The following is a 12,757-nucleotide window of genomic DNA, read 5'->3' on the forward strand; positions in this document are numbered from 1 at the left end:
ACTGCATCAACATACCGTCAACCACAGCCCTGCAGAAGGTCGTGAGGCTGGTTGCAAGTGATTGTTTCAGTTTCCTCAGGAGGTTCAGCTCCTCCAGGGTGAATTTCACAATCCCGTTGGTGTTCTTGGACCCCATCAGATCACTGGAGGTTGATGATCTTACGGATGTTTTATTGGCCTTGACTGGTGACCAGTGGAAACTACAAAAACTGTTTGTTTTTTACCTAGTCTGTAAATGCACGATGCATAAGTGCCAAGTCACATTGACAATAACTCTCTTCAGTGCAAAAGAGAGTTATTGTCACTAAGTGAGAAAAGACTTAAAGTTATGTTCATTTTGTAACAATGAGGTGTTTCAAAATAAACCTAGAGGAAGCAGAGAAATGCAACTCATTGAAAGGAAATTATTTTCTACCACATGTTGAGACGTATCTATTGGTTTAGGCTGTGTGATACCAGGAAGACTGCTTCATATTATCCTTTCAATCTCAGCTTTTCAAATGTCATCAATCTTTTGAAATTGTCCGATTTAACATTACGTTTCATTTTGTACAGGGATCGGTAACACTAACTATGCTAACCAGTAACTCGGGTAATCATTTTGTCTTTGGAAATAATCGCACACCTTCTTCTAGAGTAACTTTTCTTCCTTACACACATTGTGTGATATTGCAGCCCTGCTCCTACTACAAATATTGACTTTCCCCCATAGCATGGGGGTAATAAAAGGTGTTTCAAACTGTTTTTATATGCTCCTGTATTAGCGTTGTTGAAGAGAGTTCCAGGTAAAAGCTTTATAAAACCCACAGATTGGAAATCTGCCGCAAAATTCTGATCAGGGCGATTCAAATATCTATTTTCTCTGCTTCATAGATGTTGGTGCTGATGGTTTTTGTGCTCAGGTTCTCTTCAATTCAATGATCGGTCTGTTGTGTTTTGTCCATGTCAAGGACAAAAACAAAAAAAAGTGATCAGGGATCTGAATTTATTATTCAGATCATTGATAGGGTTTGTTGTTTTTCCAGCACATGTCTCTCATAGTCTTGATAAAATCACTCAGTGGCTCCTTTTAGGTGAAATCTAGTTGGTTCTTCCATCAAATCGCTCAGCAGCTGAGCCTGAGTGTTGACGCTCACTACGCACATTGCATTTGAGAATCAACAGCCCTTTAAGAGGAGGGACGCCCCGCTCCGCTCGAGGGGAGGAGAGGAGAACGACGGGGTTGTGGAAAAGCGAGGATGGGAAACAGAGGAGAGAAACGTAGAGGAGCTCAGGCACCAAGCTAACACGCGCAGCAGTTGCCTGCTTTCATTCGCCGCCATGGACTTATGCTTCATTAAAGCGTCTGAAAGAAGGACCCTCTTTCCCTCATCACCTCAATAGACCAGTCCCCCTTCTCCTGGACAGCCTGGAGGGTTTCCCCTCTACACAAACCCACCTCCCTCGTCCCCGTTTCCCCACACGTTTCTGCCCCCGTCTTCTAATCGTCTCAACTCGCTCTGAAATCAAGCTTAGTAACAGCAGTTTTGTGAGCCCCTCTGGTCCAAATAAAAAAGAAAAAAAAAGAAAAAATCCCTAACCCTCCTGCTTCCTCCACCGCCGCCGCCCCCTCCTCCTATCATCCTCCGATCCCCACAGGCTCCCCTTCTCTGCTCATTCACTCACCTTGGTCAGATACACCACCCACCCACTGCTTAAATCCCTATCAGCATGTCAAGTAAATGTCTGCCCAGCTGGGGTTGACACACATGCACACCCACACACTCACACACACACATGCTAAAATATAAATGCACTACACACACAATCTTTTGCTTGCTTCTGGGGTTTAGCCTTCCTCCCTGCTGACCCTTTTCACCCCTGTTTTGCTCTCTTCCCCTTCTTCCCGTCTCTCCTTCCCCCTCCTGCTCTCCTCAGGCAATGATCTGACAGGATGGTTTCGTTAGCTGACTATATCTGCAAGAGGTTTATCGCGGCGCTCCTTCTGCTGCCTTCCTGTTTTGCTTTTCAAAATTAAAGTGACTTTCTCCATGAGAAAAACCTGCTCCTCACCCAGGGCTGTGTTCAGGTTTACATTTGATTAAAATCTTTTTAAATGTTTTTTTTTTATTTATTTATTTTTTTTAATTTTTATTTTTTTATTATTTGACATTCTTTTGTATTTATACTGTTTTATCTGGCACTTATGGAAGGGTAGCAAAAGGACAGCTGCTGCTAAAAGAAAAACATTAAAATGATCATTTGTAGTTTTCCACAAATAATACAGGAGATGGATAATATGTGAAAGGAGCTGTTCTGGTGAGATTAGATTAAAAGTGAACTTTTGAGCTTGCATCCAAAATGTTATGTGCCGTGAAAAACTATAACTACACATCGCCCTGAACATGAGCATTTTTTGGCAGCATCAGGTTGTGAGGATGTTTTTCTTCGGCGTTCAAGACGCAGCAGTTCTGCACCGGAAAGAGTTAAATATGAAGCAATCCTGGAAGAAAACCTTTTACATGCTTTACATGAGGACAGGAGGAAGACCTTCCCTAAACTTGCAGCCGGAGCTGCAATGAAATCAGAGACCGGAGCTTATTGAAGAGTAAGAGACGCCTAGATTGAAATCTGAAAGCTTTACTGTTTCTGTACACATAAATAAATATACATACTATAAGAATCTGTGCATGAAGACATTTCTTCATGCATATTCAGTTTTGCTTTTACCATCATGCCACAACATTCTGCTTCAGGACTCATAGTTCTTTTTAGTTTTGGTTTGTTTTTTTGTTACTATGAATGTGTTTGCAGTTCATACACTTTATTTCTATTTTTACCATAAGAAAGGCCCATTGTGACTGAGCCTCCTACGGAATAGATAAGGCGCGCCGTCTCCCCTGACTCTTCTGAAGTAAAAGTGACGGTTTCTCCGCTCTTAGCAGCCGTCCCCTCTAGCGCAGCCTCCTTACAGCCGTTCCTTTACTTTTTTGAGGACAGTGATGAGCTCAAAGTGTTCTCAGCAGCACTTCTGTCAACATGCCACCATCGCTATGCAAATGTATTCAGATGCATTCTCTGCCCTCTGCAAACCATCATGCCCGTGTGGATATGGCAGCTGTAAACCCCCCCGGACCCCTTCCTCCACCCCTTTTGGTTACAGATAGTGAAAATAGCAGCACGTCCGGTGACGCATACTGCGAGGTGACCCCTATTAAATCTTTTGTTTATGTGTGCGTTTTCTCGCTTTTAGCCATGTGGACCCCTTTTGTCGATTTTGCTTTTTCATCAGGCACTCAGCGGACAGCATCGGAACAGCCAGAGTGGGGTCCTTGCTGCGTACGCATGGCGAGAGGGGGAAAGGGAGGGGAGACTAGGGGAGACTTGCATGCACATTTTCATCTTAGTGGGTGCTCCTCGCTGCAGCTCGACACTCTGCACATATTGCGATGTTCTCTGAGTGCATCCTCATTACGCTCACACACACGTTCTGCACACAAGGAAGCTGTGCTGCCCTGCTCTGCCTCCTCTCTAACGTTGTGAACTTGTCTCTAGTTCATTGCCATTCGTTTCGCTGTCATCTCAGAAAGCCCTGGGAGACTGACTAAGTCTCCAGCACAGGTTTCCCAAGCAGGGCCGTGTTTGTCACACACACACACGCACACACACAAAAACACATGCTTATGCTCGCAACAAAGCTATTGTTTCACCTGCAGGATGACTGTGGTCCTGTGGGTAAACATGTGTGCTGACTGTGTCAGAGGACACAGGGACAAGGAGCAGTTTGTCAGTGACCGGGTTGTGCTGCACTCAGCAGCAGCCAAGTTCACTCTCCTCTGCCTGAGATCCGCATTTGGCGAGTTATTTTGGTCGAACAATAACAATATTCACACTTGACTTTATTACGACTTGCACGGCAAACTATTTATACCCCTTGAAGACTCGTTAGGGTTTAGTTTCATTCCCTAAAGTTTAATATGTTTTATTTTTATTTTATGTAAAATACTGAAACAGAGTGGAGCATAACAGTGAAGCAGAAGGAAAAGGTCAGATGAGATCAAAATGGCCTACAAGCAAAACATCACGGTGGTGCTGGCAGTGCAATACTGCACATCACCCTATACGTCATCTTCCGCACTGGCGGTGGCAGCATCATGCTGAGGGAATGCTTAACTTCAGGAGAGGCGGGGAAGCAAGTCACCGTTGATGGGGAGACGGGTAGAGCGAAATACAGGGCAATCCTAGAAGAAAACCTCGAATACATGCTGTAATCAACCATTATATTTAAAAACTTAACCTTTATTTCAAATTTCAAATCTTTGCGATAAGAGAAAATGGAAAACAAGGGGGTGAAAGTGCATACTTTGTTACCCAACGGTAAAAAAAAAGACCAGAAAAATGACCAAAAAAACCCAAACCAAGTATTCCTTATATAATTAGTGACATTTTGTCCTTAAAGCTTTATGCAAATATTGCAAGACAACAACTAAAAGGAAATACAAGACTGACCTTTTGAAACAAGAATATTTTTATGTTTAGATGTGCTGCTCAGTTCAATATAATTTTTTCACTTTTACTTGTAAAAAAAAAAGTTTAAAATCTTAAAATCAGCATAAAGTGTTGCGACAAAATATGATAAATGATGAAGACTTTTCCAGGCGCTGCATTTTATAATAAACCGTTTCTTCTCCCTGATTCGTTCTCCTGTTTTTTTTTTTTTTTTTTCTTCCACATTCTCCTTCTGTCCCAAGAAAACCAGGCCCTGCAGTTTGCTTAGCCGAGTCCATAAAGAGGTGTTTTAAAAAGCCGTGTTAACACACCAACAAAGCTTTAAATGCAACCCCCCTCTGTGAAGGGGAGGTTCCCATAGGGATGTGGCGTGGCGCTCCACCGCCGGGCCTCTACCCGGCCTCTCATTCAACCCCTCTGCACAGTCACGGTCGCTTATGGTAGGTGGAAGAAGGGGGGAAAAATTTTTTTTAAATCTCACAATTGAGCCTAGGTCTGATCCAATGACATGTTTTTTTAATGAGGTGGCTCTATGTCTTTGTTTGGGCACCAAATTCAAGTCCAGACCTGAGCAAGTGCTGCTGAATAAGATGCAAGTCCACACAGCCAGGCACAACTCTGCACACTCACACAAAAAAAAAGCACAAAGGGCCCAGTGTCTGCCGGCCCAGTGAATGGCTCTTTACTTCACGCCGCTCTTTAAAGAAACATGACCAACATCCGTGGCGCTTCTAACACTTGCTTTAATTAGCGCTAGCAAAGGATAGCTTTTAACGCAGCGTTTGTCGTCCTCTGTGTCGAAGGCAAAGCCTGAAACTATTTTCTTTTTTTTTTTTGCTCAGGGTCGTAAGCAAAAAGATATTTTTCTCTTTCATTTTCACCAGCTCTGCTCGTCTTTTGCAGAAAACGCCACACCGTGCACATCACACGTATAGCTGCACGTGTCATATGGTGTGTGTGTGTGTGTGTGTGTGTGTGTGTGTGTGTGCATCCGAGAGCGGGCCCAGGTGCTCACCGGTTTGTATGTTTCAGGGCGAGGATTGTCATTAAACTGTCCGCCTGCATCACCGGACTCAAACATCACCCTGTTCGCTGCGTTTCTCGCTCGGCCCACACACACACGCACGCACACACATGCACGCCCGCACACACACACACACACACGCACACATGCATACAAGCACACGGTTTTACCTGGCAATTGGCCAGGATTCAAATGCACGAAGCATTCAGTCTGTCTCCTTACATTCAAATCAAAACTGCTCCATGACTTTAAATGTTGATGTCAGCCTCTGCTGATGTTTGTACATGTCAAGACCGCTGCCTGTGGCTAACCTTTTCATTGTGTCATCTGATAGAGTCCTGCAGTCACACTCTTGAAATTTTGTTTCCGTTCTGTCCGTCTGCTGATATATTTGTGTCGGAAATCTTTTACAGGCAAAGGGAATCTTAGGAAAAGATTTTTCAGTACAGTGCCGCTCAAAGGCATCCATTCTCCTTGTACTTTGTCACAAATACAAACTTGAATTGAGTTTTATTTGGGATTTTACGTGATAGACCAACACAAAACGGTACATAGCTGTGAAGTGTCAAAGAAACGAGACATGGTTTTGCTAAACCAAATGACAGTCATTAGCCTTGCTGTTGCGTTCTCATCTCCCTTCAGTGCTCCATTTGGGCTTTCTTCCATTGAACTGGATTTCTCCAGTAGAATTTCAACCAGCCCACTTCCCTCTTTGCAGTGGGAGATGGCTGTTTGTAGTGCAGATTTCGTAGCATCGACTTGGCACATAACATCGTGGCTGAACTTTAGCAATTGGGGTAAAATTTAAAATTCAACAGAGTCAAGCAATCAATTCTCAGTAGACAAGGGTCCAGACCGTTTGTACGAAGCAAAGCATAAATTAAGGAACTGGTCAGTGATGGTGGAGGGTGTCTGGAATCAAATCCACAGCTTTTTTCTTGCAAAATGACTACTCCTTTGGAGGAGTTTCAGGAAGAGAGTCAGTGATGAAAAAAAAAAGTCAAAATAAGATTGTCGTAGGCCATGGCCTGCTGTGAAGCTCAGTGTTGGCAGTATCGTGCTGTGGAAACGGGTCTGCGTTGATGGAAAAATGGAAGTCTAAAGGGTAAAAGGTTCCCTTTCCAGCAAAACAGTGACCATAAATATACTGTGGAGTGCTGTAGGTCAAACCATGTTAAAGTTTGGCAATGGTCCAGTCAAAGTTCAAAATTAATCAAATTGAGGAAGAAATGCTAACAGATGCTTTTTTTAATCCAGCCAGCGAAGAATGGCCAAACTTCTTTAAAACACTCTTCTGAGGACTTGCTGCTCTAATCAGAAGTTTTAATAACTATTGACTCAGTTGGAGACTAGAAATGAAAGCACACCAAACTTTTCCATTTTTATTTGTAAAACAATTTTGAAAAAAAAAAAACCCCACATTTAAATTTTTTTTTATTTTTTTTTGCTTATTGCAGAATTATGAACTACTTTGTGTTGGCCTGTTATATGATATTTTTTTGGCTCTTTGATCAAAGAGGGTAAATCCTTCAATGTCAAGACATTTGCATAAAAAGTGCATGTTAAGGTTTAAACATAGAATTACAGACAGAATTGGGCTCCCACAACATAAAACAGTAATGTGATAAGTGGATCTACCAGCCAGGCGGTTGAAGCGCTCTTATGACGTCTCGTTCAGCCGGACTTCAGCTGAGTAGCTTGTGTCTGTCCCCTGTCCTCTATGAGGTTCTGGTTTGTGATGAAAGGAAATTAGCATGCAGATTAGCAGACATACAGCTCTGTGGATCTAATACGTATAGCCAAAATGAAGAAGTAGACTGGAGTGGGTGGTAAGAGCCTCTTGTTCACCTCTGTGCCTGATCTCCCCCCCTCCCACCACCACCACCACCACCGCCCCCATTCCCGCTCCTCTTCAATGCCTAGTTCCACATGCCCTGTCCCAAACCTTAATGGGACGTCAGACGGACAGCTTCGGCTGAATCGAGCAGAAAGAGCAGCCTCTGAGCCCCCTCGTTCAAAAAAAGCATCCCCGACCCCCCATCTCTTCCCTCCTCCCCCCGGCAAGCGCCCACAAGCAGCCCCCCCCCCCCCCCCGCCCCCCCCCTTTCAGTTCTCCGGACTATTCATGGGGTGCCAGACTCTCTCTGCATAAATTATCCTCGTCTCCCTGGCGTCTCGTCAGCCTGGTCCGCAGGTGTGCCATCTTTCCGGGATGCTGTCACCTCCATTTTTTTTCCCCCGCCACCTTCAAGCTGTATCCCAACAACTCAAAAAAAAAAAAAAAAACCTGCTCTCGCTACCTCTTCTGCATCAAGCTTTTGTCACTCGTTCACTTCCATCGCTTCTTCCCCACTCCCCCGTCTCCCTCGGTTTACCTGCTTTACATTCGCCGCGTCACTTCAGCCTTCTTTTCGCATACCGTCTGCAGTTTTCGATACCTAAACAAACCCTCTTCGTTTTCAGGCAGGATATTGTTTACATCTGTCTCGGCGTACGCTGACAGAGCCTCTCTAGCCCTCACAGATGTTGCAATAATACGGGGGGATTAGTGGGCTTAACACTCCGGCTTATTTAGCGAGTTTTCCCGATGGCTTGGCAGCCTCTGATTTTGACCTTTTGTTCCTTGTTTCATTTAGCTGAGATCTCTTTGATTTGGGATTTTTTCTCTCTCCCCCCCTCTCTCTCTCTCTCTCTCTCTCTCTCTTTTACAAGCATTCTGATGTTGTTTTACACCGAAGTCGTGCTTCTGGCTGTTTTACGCTGCAACATCTAAACTTGGGTCACCACAGAGATATAAACCTATCATATGTTACGTTTTTTCCCTTCTTAATCATATAGTGATCCTAATTTTTAAATAACCGCCTTACAGAATAAATGTTTTTTTTTTCGTCTCCAGCCTGGCTAAAACGACCGTCCTACGCTGTTGGCTTGCATGTTATTGGCTCCGTTGAACCTTCTTGGTCTCCTCCACTCCTCCCTCTAACTCAGCTCTAAAAGATAATTAGATGTTCCTCTCAGACTCAGCACCTATGCTGTGTCTGTCTGCGTCATGCCGCACGGTCGAGTCCTGTTTTATGACTAGGCAAATCTGGCATCTGTGTGCGCGTGTGTGTGTGTGTGCGTGCGTGTGTGTGTGTGTGTGCGTGTGTGCGAGCGCGTGCGTGTGTGTGTGTGTGCGTGCGTGTGTGTGTGTGTGTGTGGGAAGAGAGGGGTTTTGGGGTCAATTTATTTTTGTCTGGATCCAAATCCCAAAGGTGATATTAGTCTGGTAGACGGTTGAACCGGCCCTCCCTCCCCGAAAGCACCCGGTTTTCTGCATGTGAGTGAACGCCAGCGCTCACAGCCATTGGGGTCAGCCAGGAAGCCCAGACAGGCTCCGCTTTGACCTTTAACCCCTGGCTGTCTGCTAGCTCCGGGGTCGCACACGTCATTGATGCAGACAGCTGATAGACGCACAAACAAACGCGCAAGCACACCCCTCCTCCTGCCGTTGACGTTAACAGTGTCTGGGGGCGATGACACGCTCCCGGTTGTCAGACGCATGCGCAGAGCTGTTAATGATATGAACTCAGAAATTGTGAGGGTTCATGTTTAAAAAAAAAAAAAACATCAATCTGCTCATGCATTTGTGTAAGAAATGCTCTCAGCATCTGGAAAGAACGTTGAGATGCTCTACAAAGTTTCTGGAATTATTCAACTGATCAATTTTTTTTCTCTCTCTCTCCATATTTTATGCCTTTGCAGAAGCAGTCGGGTGAAGAGCCACCATGAGGATTAACAACAGGCCTTAAAAAAATAAGGCAGCACACATGCCTCCTTTAGCTAGCTACACGGTTAGCCTGGTCCAGTTTCCCACCTACACGATCAGTTAGCTTCCCCGTTTGGGGGCAGATAATCCGCATCTTTTCCTTAAGACATCAGGTAAAAAGGAGCCGCTTCGAAAGGTGAGTTTTAACATTGAATTTTTCTGATGTCGTGTTGTTGTTGTTGTTTTTTATCAGCTTTTATTCTGCAGATTTGTCTGTAAATTGCAGTCTGCCATGTCTAAAATTGTGCAATAAGTCTTTGCTAAAAATAATTTCTATTTTTTTTCCCTAAAAACAGTATTTATAGATACAGCACCCTGCACTTTTAAAGGCTGATAGAGATAAGTAAAAAGCCTGAAAACAATTTTTTTTCTTTTTTCAGCAGCAGCCCAATTGCACAGACACACAAAAAAAGCTGCTATTTTCATTTAAGTTTAGAGATTTTATTTCACCTCTTTTACCAGCTTCTTCACGGTTACAAGATCAACTTTGGTCCTCTTTCAGCCTTGTTCGTCACTGTTTCAGTTCTTTTAACATTTTCCATTATTCGCCTGACTCCAGACCTGGCATGTTAACCCAGCTGGTTATTTTAAAGTAGTTATTTCCTGCCTTACTTGGCACATTCTCTTCTCTGTCCCATTTTCAAGATTGGCATAAAAATACTCAATCAAAATTATGAAATAATATTTGGATTTTCAGAAACAAAGCTTAAGTTAGGTCTATTTAACGAGGATTGTGTGAAGAATGTCAGCGCTTTAGATTTTGCAAAAGAAAAACAATTTGTTCATTCCCTTTTCTTAGTAAAAAATATTTTCTCTTAAATTAAGGTTTGACTTTTTCTTTCTTGTTTTTTCGTGTGAGATTATGCCACTGCAGAAAAGCAACATTTCTTCCACATCGTTACCAATAGTTATGAAAGGGTGCTGCTGACTTGTGATTGTGAGATGAATAATTTTTTCTTGAACCACGGATTACTGTTATAATATTCTGAAATCTTAAATAAAACTGATACAAATGTGAAATAAAAAGCTGCTGCCTCCTTTGTTTGTTTTTTTTCTTTTTTCTTCATTCTTTAATGTTTCTTTGTATCGAACGCACATTCAAAATTTATTTTCATGTTCAGCTCAATGTTCTTCTTTCTGTTTGACAGAAAGTGATGTGCTAAAGTTAAAATAACACGTTTTCCCCATTTTTAATATAATGCCTCGTTCTTCTGCTTTAGCTTATTGTGCTTTGGAGAAATATGACCTGGAAAACAATTTGTTTCTGGTGTCTTAACGTGATTAATTACCAGCATAATGTCTCATTTTAGAGAAAATCACCCAGTTTCAGTACATGGAGGTGTTGGAAATTATATTTCCTGATATTCCAGTAGAGTGGGACGTTTTGGGAGAACAGTCAAACCACAGAGGCCTTAATCTGTGGGTGTCAATTATGTGTCTTTGTGCGAGAGCAGTGGGGGCGTTAAAACGAGTTGCTGGAGCTGAAGGAAAGTTTGAACAAAGATGCACATTCATTACCACACACACACACAGATTCTAGTTTTTTGTGGGAATCACACCCCCCTTTGTTTTCCCCTCCAAACAGCCAGCAGAGGCGATGCCCCAGTGCGCCCAGTGTGCTCCACTGCTTTGCTTGAAATGGACTCATCCAGCCCTCCCCTTCGCTATCCCCAACAACACTGTCCCCTCTCTCAGTCCAGGCTTCCCCTCCCGCCCCCCACACTGGTCCTGACCTGAAATCACAGCACTGGGCAAGCTATAGCCTCCATGGTCAAGCTGGCATAAAAAGCAGACCTGTGTGAGTGCACTGTGGCCCCCGAAAGAAAGCAAGATCATCCCATTCTGTGTGTCCAGTCACCAGTGCAGTATTGACCACGGCGGGCCACCCAGGGAGCGTCCAGCCAGCCGTGAGATGGCCTGATATACATGCTTACTGGCCGTGCCAGATTCCCCCACTCTCACTGGAGAGAAGCCCCGTTTGCTGGACGCTCCCTAACGTCGCAGAGTGACCAGCCACACACACACGCCCACCTTGCTATGAGCCCACACACACGCACACACGCACATCTCAGCTCCCCCTCTGTACAGTAAAAGACATTGCTTTCAGGTCGTTTTCTTTGTCCTGTGAGGCGAGGCGGGGGTCACGGGGAAGGTGGAAAACCTCTTTAATGGTGGGAATGATACCATAACACATATAGATAGAGTTACGGATCATGTCACATAAACTCTGTATACTGTGTACCAGTCTGACAGCAGGGTTCGCTCCGTCCAGATGAGACAAGCGGGAAAACGGTAGCCTCTGTTGAAACATTTGTCTTTACATCACTGGCACCACTTTAAAGTCCATGTTAAGATAATTATGAGGAATAAAACTACTTTTTTTTTTTAACTAATCATTCCGATTGATTTAATCTAAAAGATTTTTCCACACAACCCCGGCATTAGATATTACCAGCCAGTCACGGTGTATTTATGGCGAATCCTGCGGTGGTAAGAGCGGCCCATTATTGACCTGAATAAACTCTCAGGGGCCTGTTAATTGTCTTGTAATTGCTCAACTGCTTGTTTGTAAATGGAGGGCCTCTAATTACATCCTGGTCCGTTAACAACACAAAGGCCTCCAACAGAAGGACGAACAAAGCCGGCTGGTTGTATAACAAACAGGGGCAGTTTAAGGACACGTGTGTATTCTGTCCTGTACGTTAAAAAAAAAAAAAAGTGGCAAAATCTGATAATGAAACGAATCGCTACAAAGTTACTGATTACATTTTCATGCCAAAATGTGACAAATTTATAATTAAAGGGAAATGAAATGAGACACTTCTCATTTTGTAAAGTCAGCTAATAATATGTGGAAGGAAATGATAATAAATCGGTCATATTTGGTGGTGCAGTAGTGAGTCTAGTATGTTATTGGTCAATCTGCACAACGTGTCTTGGAGTTGATCCGCCTGCATTTCTGCTGAGGAATCAATCAGGTTGCTTTACAAGCAGGCTTCATCTTGTGATTGTTGGGTCTGGTGTCTCTCATCTTTCTCTTGACAAAACTTTATAAATTTTCTATGGGGATTTTGTCAGGCCCAGCGTGCCAGACAGCTAGATTCAGTTCTGAATCAGGACATCGTGGTTGTTAAAGTTTTGGTACTTTTGGCAGTGTGGGTGAGTCTTCCTGGAAAAAAAAAAAAAAAAACCCATTCATCTCTATAAAGGTTTTCCACAAAGCAAATGGAAGTGTCAAATGCCAACTTCTGACTTAATCACCGACTATGGAAACTTGGACCTCAAGCAACTTGAATTATGTTCTGCTGAGCTCTTCCAGAACCTTGGTTTCCAAATGATATGCAAATATGCATTCAGAAGTGGCCTAACACAAAAAATGAGAGACGTGTCTCATGTTCTACATCTGTTTGCATCTGATGTTTTTTATTTAAGCTCTG

General features: G+C 43.5%; 1 long non-coding RNA gene across 5 annotated transcripts in view; it reads left to right on the plus strand.

Annotated features, from left to right (window-relative positions):
* The window catches only part of LOC103463697 (uncharacterized), a 51,032-nt gene extending 40,672 nt beyond the window's left edge, over positions 1-10,360 (plus strand). For all 5 annotated transcript variants that reach the window (XR_001776540.1, XR_533536.2, XR_001776542.1 and 2 more), the window contains exon 4: positions 9,257-10,360. This is a non-coding gene — a long non-coding RNA (uncharacterized LOC103463697). The remainder of the gene's footprint in view (positions 1-9,256) is intronic.
* Positions 10,361-12,757: the final 2,397 nt, after the last annotated feature.

The sequence above is a fragment of the Poecilia reticulata genome, linkage group LG4 (genome assembly GCF_000633615.1).
Source record: "Poecilia reticulata strain Guanapo linkage group LG4, Guppy_female_1.0+MT, whole genome shotgun sequence".
NCBI lineage: Eukaryota > Metazoa > Chordata > Actinopteri > Cyprinodontiformes > Poeciliidae > Poecilia > Poecilia reticulata.